Here is a 15,835-nt window from a genome sequence, read left to right as displayed (position 1 = left end):
ATCGCTATCAGTTTGTAGAGCTCAATAATATTCCATCCAAACGTACAATAGTTAAAATAGTAAAATATGGGGTCCCGCAAGGCTCCATCTTAGGACCACTATTATTTACATTATATATGCTACCATTGGGCACAGTTATAAACAAACATGGTGTCAATTTTCACTGCTATGCAGATGACACTCAACTTTACATATCAGTCAAACCTGATGACAAACTCAGTTTAGGAAAAATTGAGGCCCCTGTAAGAGATATTAAATGCTGGATGTCTCTAAACTTCCTCCAACTAAATGAGGACAAAACAGAAGTTCTCCTTGTGGGCCCTAAAGCCGCAAGACAAAAAATGTTTAATCTTGCAGACTATCCCATTACACCTGGCACAGTAGCCAAAAACCTAGGCGTCATACTCGACTCCGACCTATCATTTGATAAATACATAGATAATACTAGGATAGTACTAGGATAGCTTTTCTACATCTCCGCAACATTGCCAAATTAAGAAATGCATTATCACAGGATGATGCAGAAAAATTGGTGCACGCCTTTGTTAGCTCTAGATTAGACTACTGCAATTCACTACTGTCAGGATGTTCAAATAGGAATCTAAATAAACTTCAAATTTCAGCATATTAGACCAGTCCTATCAGCCCTGCATTGGCTCCCAGTTAAATTTTGTATTGATTTTAAAATTCTATTATTAACATATAAAGCACTACACGGGCTTGCTCCTGAATACCTCCAGGAACTTATTTCCTACTATGAACCCCCACGTCAACTAAGATCACAGGGTGCTGGTCTTTTATTAGTTCCACAAATTAATAAGGTAACAGCAGGGGGAAGAGCCTTTTCTTATAAGGCCCCCCAGCTTTGGAACAACCTCCCAAAATGCGTACGGGACTCTGACACAGTCACAATCTTTAAGTCTAGGTTGAAAACCCACCTATTTGATTTAGCGTTTGATAATTAACATCCCCCCTTAGATAAAGGTACAGATCCAGGGGTTCATAGACGAAGGGTTTTATGGTTGACTGGGGTGCTGGTGCTGTCGTCCTGTCACTGCTCATGGTCACTCAAGTTTGTTGACAGTGCAGTGGATGGATGCCATTGTCTCAGATGCCTCCAAGCCTATGTTACCTTCTGGTTCAGCCTTTTTAGCTAGGCTGTAATAGTTTAACTTAATGCCGGAGTTGCTGCCACACTCCAGAAATGTGTTTAATTTCATCTGTCCTGTATATGTCCTCATAAAGAGCTAATTTTCCCTGTTTTATTTTCTCCACATGGCTGCCCGCCTGCTCGAGGAAAAATGAGATGAGGAGAGACAAGCGATTTATTTTCCAGCACGTTCAACTTAATTAAGTTAAATATTTATACATATACTCGAAATGATTCGAAATAGTTCGCATTTTATCACATTATTTAATGGTTGTTTATTTTCAAAACGCCCAATCTTAACGTCTTCATGAGAACTGTTCAGTCAGACAGCTATTTGTTGTGAAACAATTTCAAGCATTTTCAAGTACTTTAGCCTAAATTCCAGCACTTTTCAAACCTGGAACACAATGCAACTTTAAAATTCGTCAGGTAAATGTTTTCCTTTCTTTTCTGCGCTCCAGATTTCTGTATTTACTTTAACTATCCACCACTGTATTTCCCACTTTTGGGCAGGTACCAGCCGGGTACGGTCGGTGCTGGATCAAACCATTTTCTAGTGGGAGGCGGGGGTGTATGCACTTAATGGAAAATATGCAGATAGGTAAAAAACATATATATTTTAGCCATTGAGCTTATTTTGAGTACAGAATTTTATATTAATGAAAGATTTCAAGATTATTTTAAAATTATAGACTTTAAATAAAAAATAAATTGCTGGGCTTTTTGATGGGCCCCCCTGGCCCTGGGGCCCGGGACAACAGACCTGGTTGTCCCCCCCTGTCGACGGGGCTGTCCGGACCCAATCTCATTCCTGATTAACTGGATACGGACCAAAAAAAAAACCGGAGCATTTATTTTAAGGCTATTGAAAAAACACTCCGTCACAAGTGTTACGTTTGCCACCACCGCTCAACAACTTATGTTCGCCACCCCACCCAAGTGCCCAGAGTGGTGGGCAGCCCTATCCCGGCGCCCGGGGAGCAGTTGGGGTTAGGTGCCTTGCTCAAGGGCACCTCAGTCATGGCCTCAGGTCTGGGAATCAAACCCACGACCCTCCGGTCACAAGACCAATTCCCTACCACCAGGCCATGACTGCCCCACATATGATGTGGCAGTGGCAGCCATTAGATTAGTCACAATTCTCAAACAATACTACTGCTGACTGCAAAAGAGAGGAAGACTCAGATTGATGACAAGAACAAGCTCACTGAGCATTTCATCATAGCTCTTCCAATGCTACTATCAAAGGTATGTACTGTCTTAAGATCATATCCTATCTCTGGTCTCTGGTTCACACTAGCTACACTCTGGTGTTGTGAGATTTGACTGACACTTGTGTGTGTTGGGATAGTACCAGTGTGACTCTGAGAAGGTGGCCAACCTGCTGCTGATTCCCGAGTTCTTTGATCTGGCCGTTTATAGTGCTGGGAGGATAGAGAAGGTCAGAAAAGTGTTCATTCAGAAGACCTGACACAATTAGTGACAATAACACTAGACAAACGCTAACATGGGGCAATTGTCATCATATCACCAACAACTTGTGTGTGTGTGTGTGTGTGGGTTCATGCAGCACCTGGACTCTCTGCTATAGCAGGTTAGGCTTGTGGTGGAGAAGCACACAGAATCAGATGTGTTGGAGGCCTGTAGTAAGATCTACAGCATCCTGTGCAGTGAGGAGTTCACAATCATGAACCACGTGGACACGTAGCTCATCGACGACATGGCCGACCATTTCAGTCATGCAGTGGAGGACCTGTTGCAGGAGGTTACACACACACACGTGCACATGCGCGCGCGCACACACACACACATACACACAGGTACATATTCTTACACATACACACATATAACCACATAATTTGCTCTGGCAGCAAATATGCTTAAATAACTGAAATAAGAAGAGTCAAAGTCAAGTTTATTTATATAGTGCTTTTCACAACACATGTCACAAAGCAGCTTTACAATCATATGGGTCCCTAATGAGCAAGCCAAAGGTGACAGTGGCAAGAAAAAACTCCCTATGATGGTGGGGATTAGGAAGAAACCTCGGGAAGACCAAGACTCAAAAGGCAACCCATCCTCCATTGGGCGGCCCGTTAGCACAAGTCTGTATTTGTGGACAAAAGGTGGTTCTACGGTTATATAAGGTTCTTGTTCTCCGGCCAAGTAGTCAGTCCCTTCGGTGTCGATGGTAAGCCTCAGGTAGGAGCATTAGCATGTCCTCTTGTGGTAATGGCACATCCAACCCCGGCATCAGTACATCCACTGGCAAGCCAGACCATCTCCTAGGTGCTTCTAGGTGCTTGCATGCAATTGTCTTGGGTAGAAGCATGCAAAAAGATAGATAATACAGACTGAGTGTGTGGACATCAATTTAAACCACCATTGATTTAAACGTACATAGCTCATGTGCCAGTGATTAGCATGTGGCTCTGGCAGGCTAATCTATAGCAGCATAACTAAAGCGAGGGGTTCAGGGGTGACCACAGTCATGAGGGCTTTCCAGTCAAGTCATTGTCACAACTGAGTGATGACATGACACAGCTGGATGACAGCATCAACATCTCAGATCACCAGAAGTCTCAACGAATCACCAGTAGATTACTGTTTGAAGACCTGAAAGACCTGATTGGAACATATCTAACTATCTATCATATCAAATCAAATTTTATTTATATAGCGCTTTTTACAACAGTTGTTGTCACAAAGCAGCTTTACAAGTGTCCGAGTCCAAGCCCCCAGTGAGCAAGCCAAGGGCGACAGTGGCAAGGACTCCCTAGTTTTTTGCATGAGGAAGAAACCTTGAGAGGAACCAAGACTCGGGGGGGTCCATCCTCCTCTGGCCGACGCCGATCACCATATCTATTATCACCATATCTATCTTGGGCCCAAAGCTGCTAGAAGCAGTTGGGCTGATATCTACCATTTCACTGAGGTAAAGAGGAGCAAGACCATGAAGACATTTAAAAACCATCACTAGAACCTTAAAATCTATTCTAAAGCTGACAGGTAACCAGTGCAGTGAGTGGAGTGCAGGTGTAATATGATCTCTCTTTCTCCTGCGGGTCAGAACCCTTGCAGCAGTGTTCTGAACTCGCTGTAGGTGAGAAATAGAGCTCTTTGGAAGATCAGATACAACAATGTTACAATAATCTAGCCCTGATGTGATAAATGCATGGAAAAAATTTTCACTGTCAGCAAGAGAGAGCATACAGTGGGGAAAATTTAGTCAGTCACCAATTGTGCAAGTTCTCCCACTTAAAAAGATGAGAGAGGCCGGTAATTGACATCATAGGTAGACTTCAACTATGAGAGACAAAATGTGAAAAAAAATTGAGAAAATCATTTTGTCTGACTTTTAAAGAATTTATTTGCAAATAATGGTGGAAAATAAGTATTTGGTCAATAACAAAAGTTCATCTCAATACTTTGTTGTATATCCTCTGTTGGCAATGACAGAGGTCAAACGTTTTCTGTAAGTCTTCACAAGGTTGGCACACACTGTTGCTGGTATGTTGGCCCATTCCTCCATGCAGATCTCCTCTAGAGCAGTGATGTTTTGGGGCTGTCGGCGGGCAACACGGACTTTTAACTCCCTCCAAAGGTTTTCGATGAGGTTGAGATCGGGAGACTGGCTAGGCCACTCCAGGACTTTGAAATGTTTCTTACGAAGCCACTCCTTTGTTGCCCTGGCAGTGTGCTTGGGATCATTGTCATGCTAAAAGACCCAGCCACTTTTCATCTTCATTGCCCTTGCTGATGGAAGGAAGTTTGCACCCAAAATCTCACAATACATGGCCCCATTCATTCTTTCATGTACACGGACCAGTCGTCCTGGTCCCTTTGCAGAGAAACAGCCCCAAAGCATGATGTTGCCACCCCCATGCTTCACAGTTGGTATGGTGTTCTTTGGATGCAACTCAGCATTCACTGTCCTCCAAACACGACGAGTTGTGTTTTTACCAAATAGTTCTACTTTGGTTTCATCTGACCATATAACATTCTCCCAATACTCTTCTGGAACATCCAAATGCTCTCTAGCAAACTTCAGACGTGCCTGGATATGGACTGGCAGGGGGACACGTCTGGCACTGCAAGATCTGAGTCCCTGGCGTCGTAGTGTGTTGCTGATGGTAGCCTTTGTAACGAAAGTTGTTGAGCGGGGGGTGTCGAACGTAAAATGGACACAGATTCAGTGTTATATCGCCGGTGGATGGCGCCAGAGCTAGCGAACTAGTAACGTATTGAATCATATATGTGGATCTGAGGTAAATAAACTGGATATTTTTTTTCGGCGTGAGATATCGGAAGTGTGGCGTGAGAGCGTGTGAAAACGATCAAATGCGTGTGTCTCACGCTCAATGCGTGAGAGTTGGCAACCCTGGCATTGCAGATTCAGTCTTCCCAGCCTGGTGCAAGTCTACAATTCGGTTTCTGGTGTCCTCCGACAGCTCTTTCGTCTTCACCATAGTGGAGTTTGGAGTGTGACTGTTTGAGGTTGTGGGCAGGTGTCTTTTATACTGTTAACGACTTCAAACAGGTGCCATTAATACAGGTAATGAGTGGGGGAAAGAGGAGCCTCTTAAAAAAGAAGTTACAGGTCTGTGACAGCCAGAAATCTTGCTTGTTTGTAGGTGACTGTGACGCCGGGGGCGTCGGGACAGAGGCAGCCGGAGACGTGGGTTGGACAGAAGGTGGTTTATTATCCATGGCAACCAGTAACACTCGTAGCGCATACACAGCAAGTAATGCACGGTAAAGCTCGTAGCGCACACACTGTAGATGCAAGGTAAAGCTCGTAGCGCACACACTGTGGATGCAAGGTGAAGCTCGTTGCGTACACACACGGTAGGGAACGCAGTGACGGACTCGCTATCAACCAGAGACGCTCGTGTAGCGGCAATGTGCAGCACTGGACCAGACGACCTGCGGGCTTAAGAAGTGAAAAGTAAACAAGAAACAGGTGCTCAGTATGATGGTGATTGCGACTGTGGGAGTGGCTGCGTGCGCGGGGGTGTGTGCTGGGATCGGCTGCTGGCCGGGTTGCGCGCCCTCTGGTGGCGACCCGGCCCCCTCACCGTGACAGAGACCAAATACTTATTTTCCACCATTATTTGTAAATAAATTCTTTAAAAGTCAGACAAAATGATTTTTTCTCAATCTAAAAAACTAAATTCATTTGGTCATGAATTTAGTTTTTTGGTCAATGAAAAAAAATTTGTGTGATTGATTAATTCAGTTTTATTATATTGAGCCAATGCTTTATTTTTTTCAGTGTAAATTCCAGCACTTTCAAACCTGGAACACAATGCAACATTAAAATTCATCAGGTAAATGTTCATTCCCCCTGTTTTTGAGGGTTCTTTATACATATAGTTTCGGACAACACTGTAAAGATTGTGACGTGTCAAGTTTAAACGCCTCCGCCGTTGTGTGTGGAGTCGCGCTATGATCACTCGCGAAAGTATCCAGCCTTAACTGATACACGGCTGAACAGTTCATGTTTCAGTTTAGTTCACGGCCTCATGGACCAGGAGACGAGAGTGTTGTAGAACATTTAGGAATAAAAAAAATAACAACTAAATGTTGGGTTATAAATTATAAATTGTTATATATATATATAAATTACAATACAAATTATATATAAATTACAAATATAAATTACATTACAAATACAGTAATCCTGCCTTTATCGCATTCTGGAGATTCCAGACCTACCTGCAATAACCGAAAATAGAAATGGTATTTAAGTATTTATACACTATATTAGGGCTTTATAAACCCTCCCCACACCTTTACATAAACCTTTCCCATTCACTTAATAACCATCCCCACACTGTTCTGTGCATGTGTGCTTGTCCAGCGAGCAACCAGTCGTGTTGTTTACAATCTCTTGTAGGCGAGTAGCGTCTCAGGCAAGCAATGCTGGTTCTCGTTTCCGAGAGTAAATATGCACTATTTACTGTCATTTATTTATTATTTATAACACTCCTTGTTAATTGTTAGAATTAATACTTATAATATATTTTTATACATTTTGGGATTTTGTCATGTAAAAAAATCATAAAATATATAATTTTTCCGCCGATCGAATTCCGCAGACAACCGGCAAAAAAGTGATGACCCGCGAATTATTTTTCCCATTAATATCTTATAAAAACCCGTGAATTCACAAAAGCTGAAGCACGAACTGGCGCAGGATCACTGTAACATAATACAAAAAATAAGTATTAACTAACCTACATGAAGCCGGGTCAATGTAACACACAAGACTTCAAATACGAAAAGGGGTTCTTTATTCTCATCAAACACTTCAGTTCTCCGAGCTCATAAAATAAAGAATTAGCAAATAACAGGCAACTCGTGCTCTATCTACCTACGGTCTCGAAATGGCACGCTAGCGTGCAGCGGCACGTTTGCATTAAAAAAATTAAATGAAATGAACATCAGAAAACAAAACGGCAGTGGCCTCTCTACAAGAGGACAAAGGAAAAAATAACATTAACATCTTTATACCGCAGGGTAAATCATTGATTACACAAACATTTCTTACCGAGTTTCTGGGACATTGGTTAAGGTAGCCTAACTCTCTCACACCAACCGTCTCGGATTGAAATTACGTGCTCGTCACGTCTGTCCCAAAAGTGCGTAAAAGGATTTTGTACTTTCTGACACCGATTACCCCTGCACCTGGGGATGGCGCCACCCTCTGACCTACGCAGGTACTTCAACCAGCATGTGGATAATACAATGGATTTACAGTGAACACTTTACAGTTAACCACTTTTTTCCACCTGGTTACATTCTCCCCTGCTTAACAGTCAACGTCCTCTGTGACAAAGTAACTATTTTTAACTTCTTTTAGAGCTTCTCTGAAAAACACAGAACCTAAGCTTGCAGTGATCTGGGAGACCATTGATGGACTCAGTTCTGGCTCCAACACTGACCTAGGTTCATTGTAGGGGTTTGGATGTTTCCCTGCAGTTGCATGCTTAGTCCTGCGAGGAGCAGGTACAGGAGCTTTCCTAACACAAGGAGTAGATGCTTGCACCTCACATGGTTGGTCAGTAGTGCATGTTTCAATCTCAACATGTTCAGCCTCTGCCTGTTCTAATAGGGGTTCACTGTCTGAAATCAAATCAGAGTCCTCTAGCTGCTGAACACAATCATCAACTAAAACTGTTTAAAAATGCTGATCACAGGATCTTGACACTGAAAGGTCTGCAGTTGTTCCTTGGAATAGCCTGGAAGGGTTGGTGTTGCCTTTTTAGAATGGGACCCACACTGATCAGCTTCTGTAGCCCTAATCTGGTTTAGCTGACAACATTTGACTCCTGCTGTCACCAACTCAGGGTCAAGAGTGGTACATCTACAGATCGGGTTACAAATTGCGATGCAATCATCAAACTCCTCATCATCATGTGGCTCTGGCTCCCCTGCTAACGGGTGCCGTGACAGTGCATCAGCTGCAGGGTTGCACCGACCTGGGTGGTACTGCACATCAAAGTCAAAAGCAGCTAACTGCGCTACCCATCTTTGTTCAATAGCTCCAAGTTTTGCATTTTTGAGATGACATAAGGGGTTATTATCTGTAATAACCATGAATTTTGAGCCTAGCAAATAACCTCGAAACTTTTCCACTATTGCCCACTTAAGGGCAAGCAGCTCCAGTTTCATGCTGCTGTAGTTTTTGTCATTTCTCTCTGCATTTCTTAGCCGTCTACTTGCATATGCTATGACACGTTTCTTGTCACCTTGCTGCTGACATAGGATAGCTCCTAAGCCCTGATCACTTGCATCAGTCTCCAAGATGAATGGGCCAGTGAAATCTGCATATCCCAGAACAGGTGCAGTAACAAGCTTTTCTTTCAGTGTGTCAAATGCATCCTGGCTGTTAGCATCCCACAGTGCACTCAGTTTTTGACTAGACTTGGCTGTACTAACAGCACCATGACATTGATTTACAAGGTCATGCAGTGGGGCTGCTATCTTAGAAAACCCTTCAACATACCTTCTGTAGTAGCTCCATAAGCCTAGAAACGACTGAAGCTCTTTAACAGCGGTGGACCACTCCTTGACTGCAGCTATCTTAGAAGGATCAGTTGCAATGCCCTCTGCAGAAATTTGGTGCCTTCTGCAAAAAGTGACATTTTTCACACTTCACTTTTAGTCCTGTGTATCTCAAACGTTTAAGGACAATGTCTAGCTTTTCCAAGTGAGACTCAAATGATGGTGAATACACCAGTAAATAATCAAGATAGACCAACATGATGTCAAATATCAAATCGTTTATGGTTGCCTGCATCAGTCTTTGAAACGGCGCAGGGCCATTACACACTCCCATGGGCATGCAAACATACTCAAACAGCCCAAAAGGCGTGGTGAAGGCAGTCTTATGCCTATCTCTCTCATCCATGGCCACTTGATGATACCCACTTGCTAAATCTACTGTGGAGAAGTATTTTGCGCCTTATAAGGCATCAAAACTCTCATCGATGCGAGGCAACGGAAATCCATCTTTCTTAGTCTTAAGATTCAGTTTACGATAGTCTACGCATAAACGTATGCTACCATCACTCTTGCGGACTACCACAATGGGTGAGGCGTAAGCACTTTCACTTTGCTGTATGATCCCTTTCCTCAAAAGTTTAGAGATGTGTTCTTGTACTTCTTGGTACTGATTAGGAGGTATGCGACGATACGGTTGTGTGACAGGGACGTCATCAACCAACTTAATCTCGTGCTTCTCCTTTTCTGTGTGGCCAAGATTTTCCTCATCGTCTGTAAACACATCTATATAACAAGAAAGTAATGCACAGAGAGCGACTCGCTCTTCCTCAGTACCTCCTATGTCAAGTTTGTCCAACATGGTTTGCACCTTACTGACAGTTGGATCTGTGTTGGAATCCACTAAAACCTGTTCAACATCTGCAGAGATGCGCTTAAACTTTACTTGGCATGTCTGCTCACTTTCAACACAATCAACGTTGGAGATAATGCCTAGCCTTGTTCTAGGGCACAACCACACATCCTCTGAGGAAAAGTTAACAACCTGGAGGGGATGAAAGTGGCTGGCATTTGTAACAAGTGTTGGGAGAACTACCAGACCAGGGGGTCGAGGTGTGGTCACTGGTTCAATGATAATCTGAGAGGATGCACCTGAGGTTTTGGTGTGGCCTCTAACAAGTACCGTGGACACTGAGGCCGCCAGGATACGTACTTTCTCTCTGCCTGCAACCCTGGCTGTCACCTTCTTCTCAATGCTACAGACTTGTATCTTTTGGAAAGCTGTCCTCCACCTCCAGTTCCACATAACCCTGATAAGAAATGCCAAGTCCATTTGCAGCAACTATCTTGAGCCAGCCAGTTGTAGCAAGTATGTTCTCACTCTCACCAATGTGGTCTTTGAAAAACTTGTCTGTTATGGTACTAACTTGACTGCCAGTGTCAAGTAAACAATGGGCTGGTACACCACTAAGTTTTAGGTCAACTATTGGGCATTGGCCTATAGCACGCTCAATGATTTGCTCACGTGTTATCTCAGGTTGAGGTGAGTCTACGACGTTACCCTGCCTTGCCCGACTCACTGCAACCAGGGTCTCGCGTTTTCCAACTGACTGCAAACCAAGGGCTGGTCAGAGTTTTGGTGTTTTCTCTGTGGACATTGTTTAGCAACATGACCAGCGACTTGACATTTGAAGCATATAGGCTTGCCATCTGGGGTAAATCTGGGAACCATTTTGGTCTTACTTTGTGTAGGACTACTGGGGTTCTTGCTCTGGGTAGTCAGCTCTTTCACCGCTTTAGTGAGTTCAGTTATCGCCTTCCCTTGCTCAGCCAGTACTTGTAGAACATCATTAACTGAAACTGACTTCTCACTAGGCTTAACCACATTTGTGACTTTGCCTTGCTCTTTAAGAGTTTTCATTACATCCTCAAGACACACTGGATTTTCAATAGCTGTAGCTGCACAGCACTGTGCTTCTGCTGTAACATGACTGCAGGCATTAACTTTACTCCTAACTACCTTTGTGCTAGGGACTTCTGAGGACCACAGGTAAGCTTCCTCCCTCACCTCAATCAAAGTGGATGTAGGTTTTCCTCGTACATATTTTTTGAGTTCTCATCTTAGGGAGGGATCACTGACACCCTGAACAAACTGATCTCTTAACACAACTTTCTCATTAGCTACAGAGCTGGGATATTGTTTTACCACACAACTAAAGGCTTGTGCCAGAGCATGTGAAAAGTCACGAATGTCCTCCCCTTCTTTCTGTTTACAGTTATAAAAGTTTTGCAATAGCTGGGAAGCACTACGTTTATCTCCAAAAGCATCTCTTAGGTAGACAAACAGATCTTTTACAACGTCACCATCAGCTTTGCGTAAACATACCTCATCTAAGGCTGAGCCCCTCAAGAGTGACATCACAAAATCAAATTGCTCAGGTGCAGATTGGTTTCTAGCAGAAATAACTCTTTCTACTTCCTCAATAAACTCATCTACACTCCTCCCGTCATTTTCAATGTCTCCACTAAAAGGTGAGATGTGTCTTTCTCTGGGAACATACACATAAGACCTGGTAGGCTCAGTATTTAGTGATGATATGACTGTCATGACTTCTTGTTTTCTAGCTAACTCACTTATTTGTGACATCAGCTTGTTCGTTTCCATTGTCATGTTCATAGTCATGTTCATGGCGATCCTCATCCACTAGTAAATGTCCATCAAACATCTCAACATTTCCTGATTCAGACATTTTTTTTACCAGTTTACTTAAAAGTCAATACAAAATCAAATAAAGGATAAACTCGTCGAAGATCCAGAGCTCCCGCGAGGCTCCTGGACGATGCTCTCTCAACCTGGAATCCTTCCCAGTCTGATGGTCACCTCGCTGGAATCCCTCACAGCCACGCCAGTACAGCCACTCGAGCCCCGGTCGCCACTCGTCTGGTCTCCGGACAGCGACGCCACAAAAAGAAAAATCCTTGCCTCTGTCCGCACTGGTTAGGCCACTTCTTGTGTCCTCATACAGAGCTAATTTTCCCTGTTTCATTTCTCCACATGGCTGCCCGCCTGCTTGAGGAATAATGAGATGAGGAGCCAGCCACCTCCTGCCTAACCGGATGCATACATCATGATGGACATTATTACATATTTTTCCTTTTCTTTCTCTTCTTTCTGTCTAAAATGTTGTTGTTGTTGTCATGGTGACCGGTGTCGGCCAGAGGAGGATGGGTTCCCCCCCTGAGTCTTGGTTCCTCTCAAGGTTTCTTCCTCATGCAAAAAAACTAGGGAGTTTTTCCTTGCCACTGTCGCCCTTGGCTTGCTCACTGGGGGCTAGGACTCGGCACTTGTAAAGCTGCTTTGTGACAACAACTGTTGTAAAAAGCGCTATATAAATAAAATTTGATTGATTGATTGATTCTTCACCACTGCCGTTATCATACAAAGCTAGCGCTACGCCGTGATGTACGCACTTTACGCGCAGAAGAAAAAATGAGAAACCCCACTCCTGGTACCAAGATTTGAAGCCGGGTCAATGTAACACACAAGACTTCAAATACGAAAAGGGGTTCTTTATTCTCATCAAACACTTCAGTTTTCCGAGCTCGTAAAATAAAGAATTAGCAAAAAACAGGCAACTCGTGCTCTATCTACCTACGGTCTCGAAATGGCGCGCTAGCGTGCAGCGGCACGTTTGCATAAAAAAAATGAAATGAAACAGAAAACAAAACGGCAGTGGCCTCTCTACAAGAGGACAAAGGAAAAAATAACATTAACATCTTTATACCGCAGGGTAAATCATTGATTACACAAACATTTCTTACCGAGTTTCTGGAACATTGGTTAAGATAGCCTAACTCTCTCACACCAACCGTCTCTGATTGAAATTACGTGCTCGTCACGTCTGTCCCAAAAGTGCGTAAAAGGATTTTGTACTTTCTGACACCGATTACCCCTGCACCTGGGGATGGCGCCACCCTCTGACCTACGCAGGTACTTCAACCAGCATGTGGATAATACAATGGATTTACAGTGAACACTTTACAGTTAACCACTTTTTTCCACCTGGTTACATACAAAAGTGCAAAATAAATATTAAATTAAGAGCAACATTAAGATAAAAACTGTACATTCAGATGAAAATATCAACTTAAATGTGCAATCAAAAAGAAAATGTGAGTGAGTGGCAGCGCAAACGTGAATCACGTCCTTAACAACAGTTCTCTGGGTGACATTACGTTCAGTGAACAAATCAGAAATTGAACGAGAGCTTTCAGTTCATGAACGAATCAGTGAGTGAACGAGAGCTTTCAGTTCATGAACGAATCAGTGAGTGAACAAGAGCTTTCAGTTCATGAACGAATCAGTGAGTGAACGAGAGCTTTCAGTTCATGAACGAATCAGAGAATGAACGAGAACTTTCAGTTCATGAACGAATCACTGAACGAATCACGGAGCATGCGCAGTTCCCTCGGTGATTCGGTGACGGCCTGCACGGTCGCTGCTGAGCTCAATTACTGAACTGAAAAAGGAACGAATCATCTGAGGAAGTGATTCGATTCAGTTCGTTCACTCAAATGTTTCGTTCATTTGAACGAATCGTTCGCAAACGACACAACACAGACATCCCAAGTCTCCCGGAAGCTGCGGGAGTCTCCCGCATTTCGGTAGTGTCTCCCTGATACCCGCAAGTCACATATAATCTCCCGGAATTCAGAACAAGTGACCCACACAAACGCGCACACAGGCGAAACTTTTTTTTCTCTAATCGCGAGTGGGAAGGAGAGAGAGGGGGAGAGATATAACTTACTTATATTCCCCCCCCCCCCCCCCCCCCACTCAACAACTTTCACTCACCACCCCCCCCCCCCCCCCCCCCCTCCTTGAAATCAACTTTTGCAACTTGGGATGCCTGACAACACTACTCATGAAATTAAACTCAAAGTTAACTCGACAATGTCAGCAGGGAGAAAGATAAGACGCGATATATGGACACATTTCTCCTTTGACTTTGAGAAAAAGACGGTGTGTAAACCATGTGGGACGATGATGTCGGGAAAAATACGACAAATGAAACGACATCTGCGGTATGGCGTCAAATTACTATCTTTAATATGAGAGCGCAAAGATAATGTTAAATCGAGCAAGTCAGACACATTGAGCACGCAAAATCAAGGAAACCGAGCAAAAACTGACAACGAGAGCAGAGAATCAAGAATTGCGCGGTTCACTGTTTTCAGCGCGCGTTTGTTTTTTGCTCGCTTCTAAAATTTCTGCTCGCTTCGTAATTACAAGCTGAAATACGTCACAGATTGGCGATGATCCAGGCAGTGTTGCCAACTTAGCGACTTAGTCGCTATATTTAGCGACTTTTCAGACCCTCTAGCAACTTTTTGTAGTAAAAAGCGACTAGCGACAAATCTAGCGACTTTTTGTGGTGTTATTGGAGACTTTTGGCGACTCTGAACAAACACGCTCTTTAGTTGCTGTCCTCTGGGCCGTGAGCCCCAGCGGGTGCTGCCGTGAGCCCCACAACACTCAGTGCAGTCTCACACTCAGAGCAGACCGTCACCGCTCCACGTCCACACTGCACATGAACTGCGCATGCCCAAAGCTGCCGCCGACGGGGGATGTAAATATAAATGGTTTAGTCTTCAGTGAGACACGAAAAGAAATCACTGCATTTAACTCACACAGTTTCAGTCATTCTTCACCTCATTCACCACGTAGCCAGTCACTCGACTCATCCACAGTGCATCTCTGTGAAAGCTTAACATCTAGCTTAAACATTTAGCTAACTCTCCACAGTGTGTGCGTCTGTGAAAGCTTAACATCTAGCTAACTTGCTCATCATGTCTCACTCTAAACTCTATTCTCAAAAATACAGGAAAGAGTGGGAATCAAATCCTGAATTTAAAGGCTGGCTGAAGCTATGTATTGGAGATAATACACGGGCATACTGCCTGTATTGTAAGGTTGATTTCTATGCCAACTAGTTCCTGCAAACTACTACTCGTATACTAACATTTAACAACACAGCAAAAAAACTATTTATGTAATTTACATAAAAAATTTTTATACAAAGCATTAAAGTCATGTAGTTCTTTTGAGAAGTGACTGCCTATTTCAAAGACAACAGATGTTGTTCATTTGTAGTTCTAACATATTTAAGATGTTTTTACTCACTTTTTTCTCTCCCAACATTATTCCTTTACAGCTTCAAAAACATGTATTATGCAAATTAGGTGATGACATCATTTAGCGACTTCTAGCGACTTTTAGGACAACCAATAGCGACTTTCCTTACTGAGGAGTTGGCAACAGTGCGCGAGGGTCCGCGCGCCGAAAATGTTACGTCAGTGGGAAGTAAAAAGCATACAGACAGGTGGAGAAAAGGTTGTCAAATGAAACACAAAAGAACATTACAAATAAAAGATTGTTCACAAGTCTCAAATCACGAGTTCAAGTCGAGTTGCAAGTCTTTTTAATGCAAGTCTAAGTCGAGTCTGAAGTCACTGTATATGCGACCTAAGTGCGACTCGAGTCCGAGTCCCAAACTCGAGTCCGGGCTCTGTTCGAAATAGACTACTACATACTGGATACTGCATACTGGACTCAGTATATACTGGATACTGCATACTTGTCCTCGTAGTAGTATGCAGTACAGTTTCCAGTATGCG

Source organism: Brachyhypopomus gauderio, chromosome 16, assembly GCF_052324685.1.
Source record: "Brachyhypopomus gauderio isolate BG-103 chromosome 16, BGAUD_0.2, whole genome shotgun sequence".
NCBI classification, from domain to species: domain Eukaryota; kingdom Metazoa; phylum Chordata; class Actinopteri; order Gymnotiformes; family Hypopomidae; genus Brachyhypopomus; species Brachyhypopomus gauderio.
Note: the sequence above shows the minus strand (reverse complement) of the source record.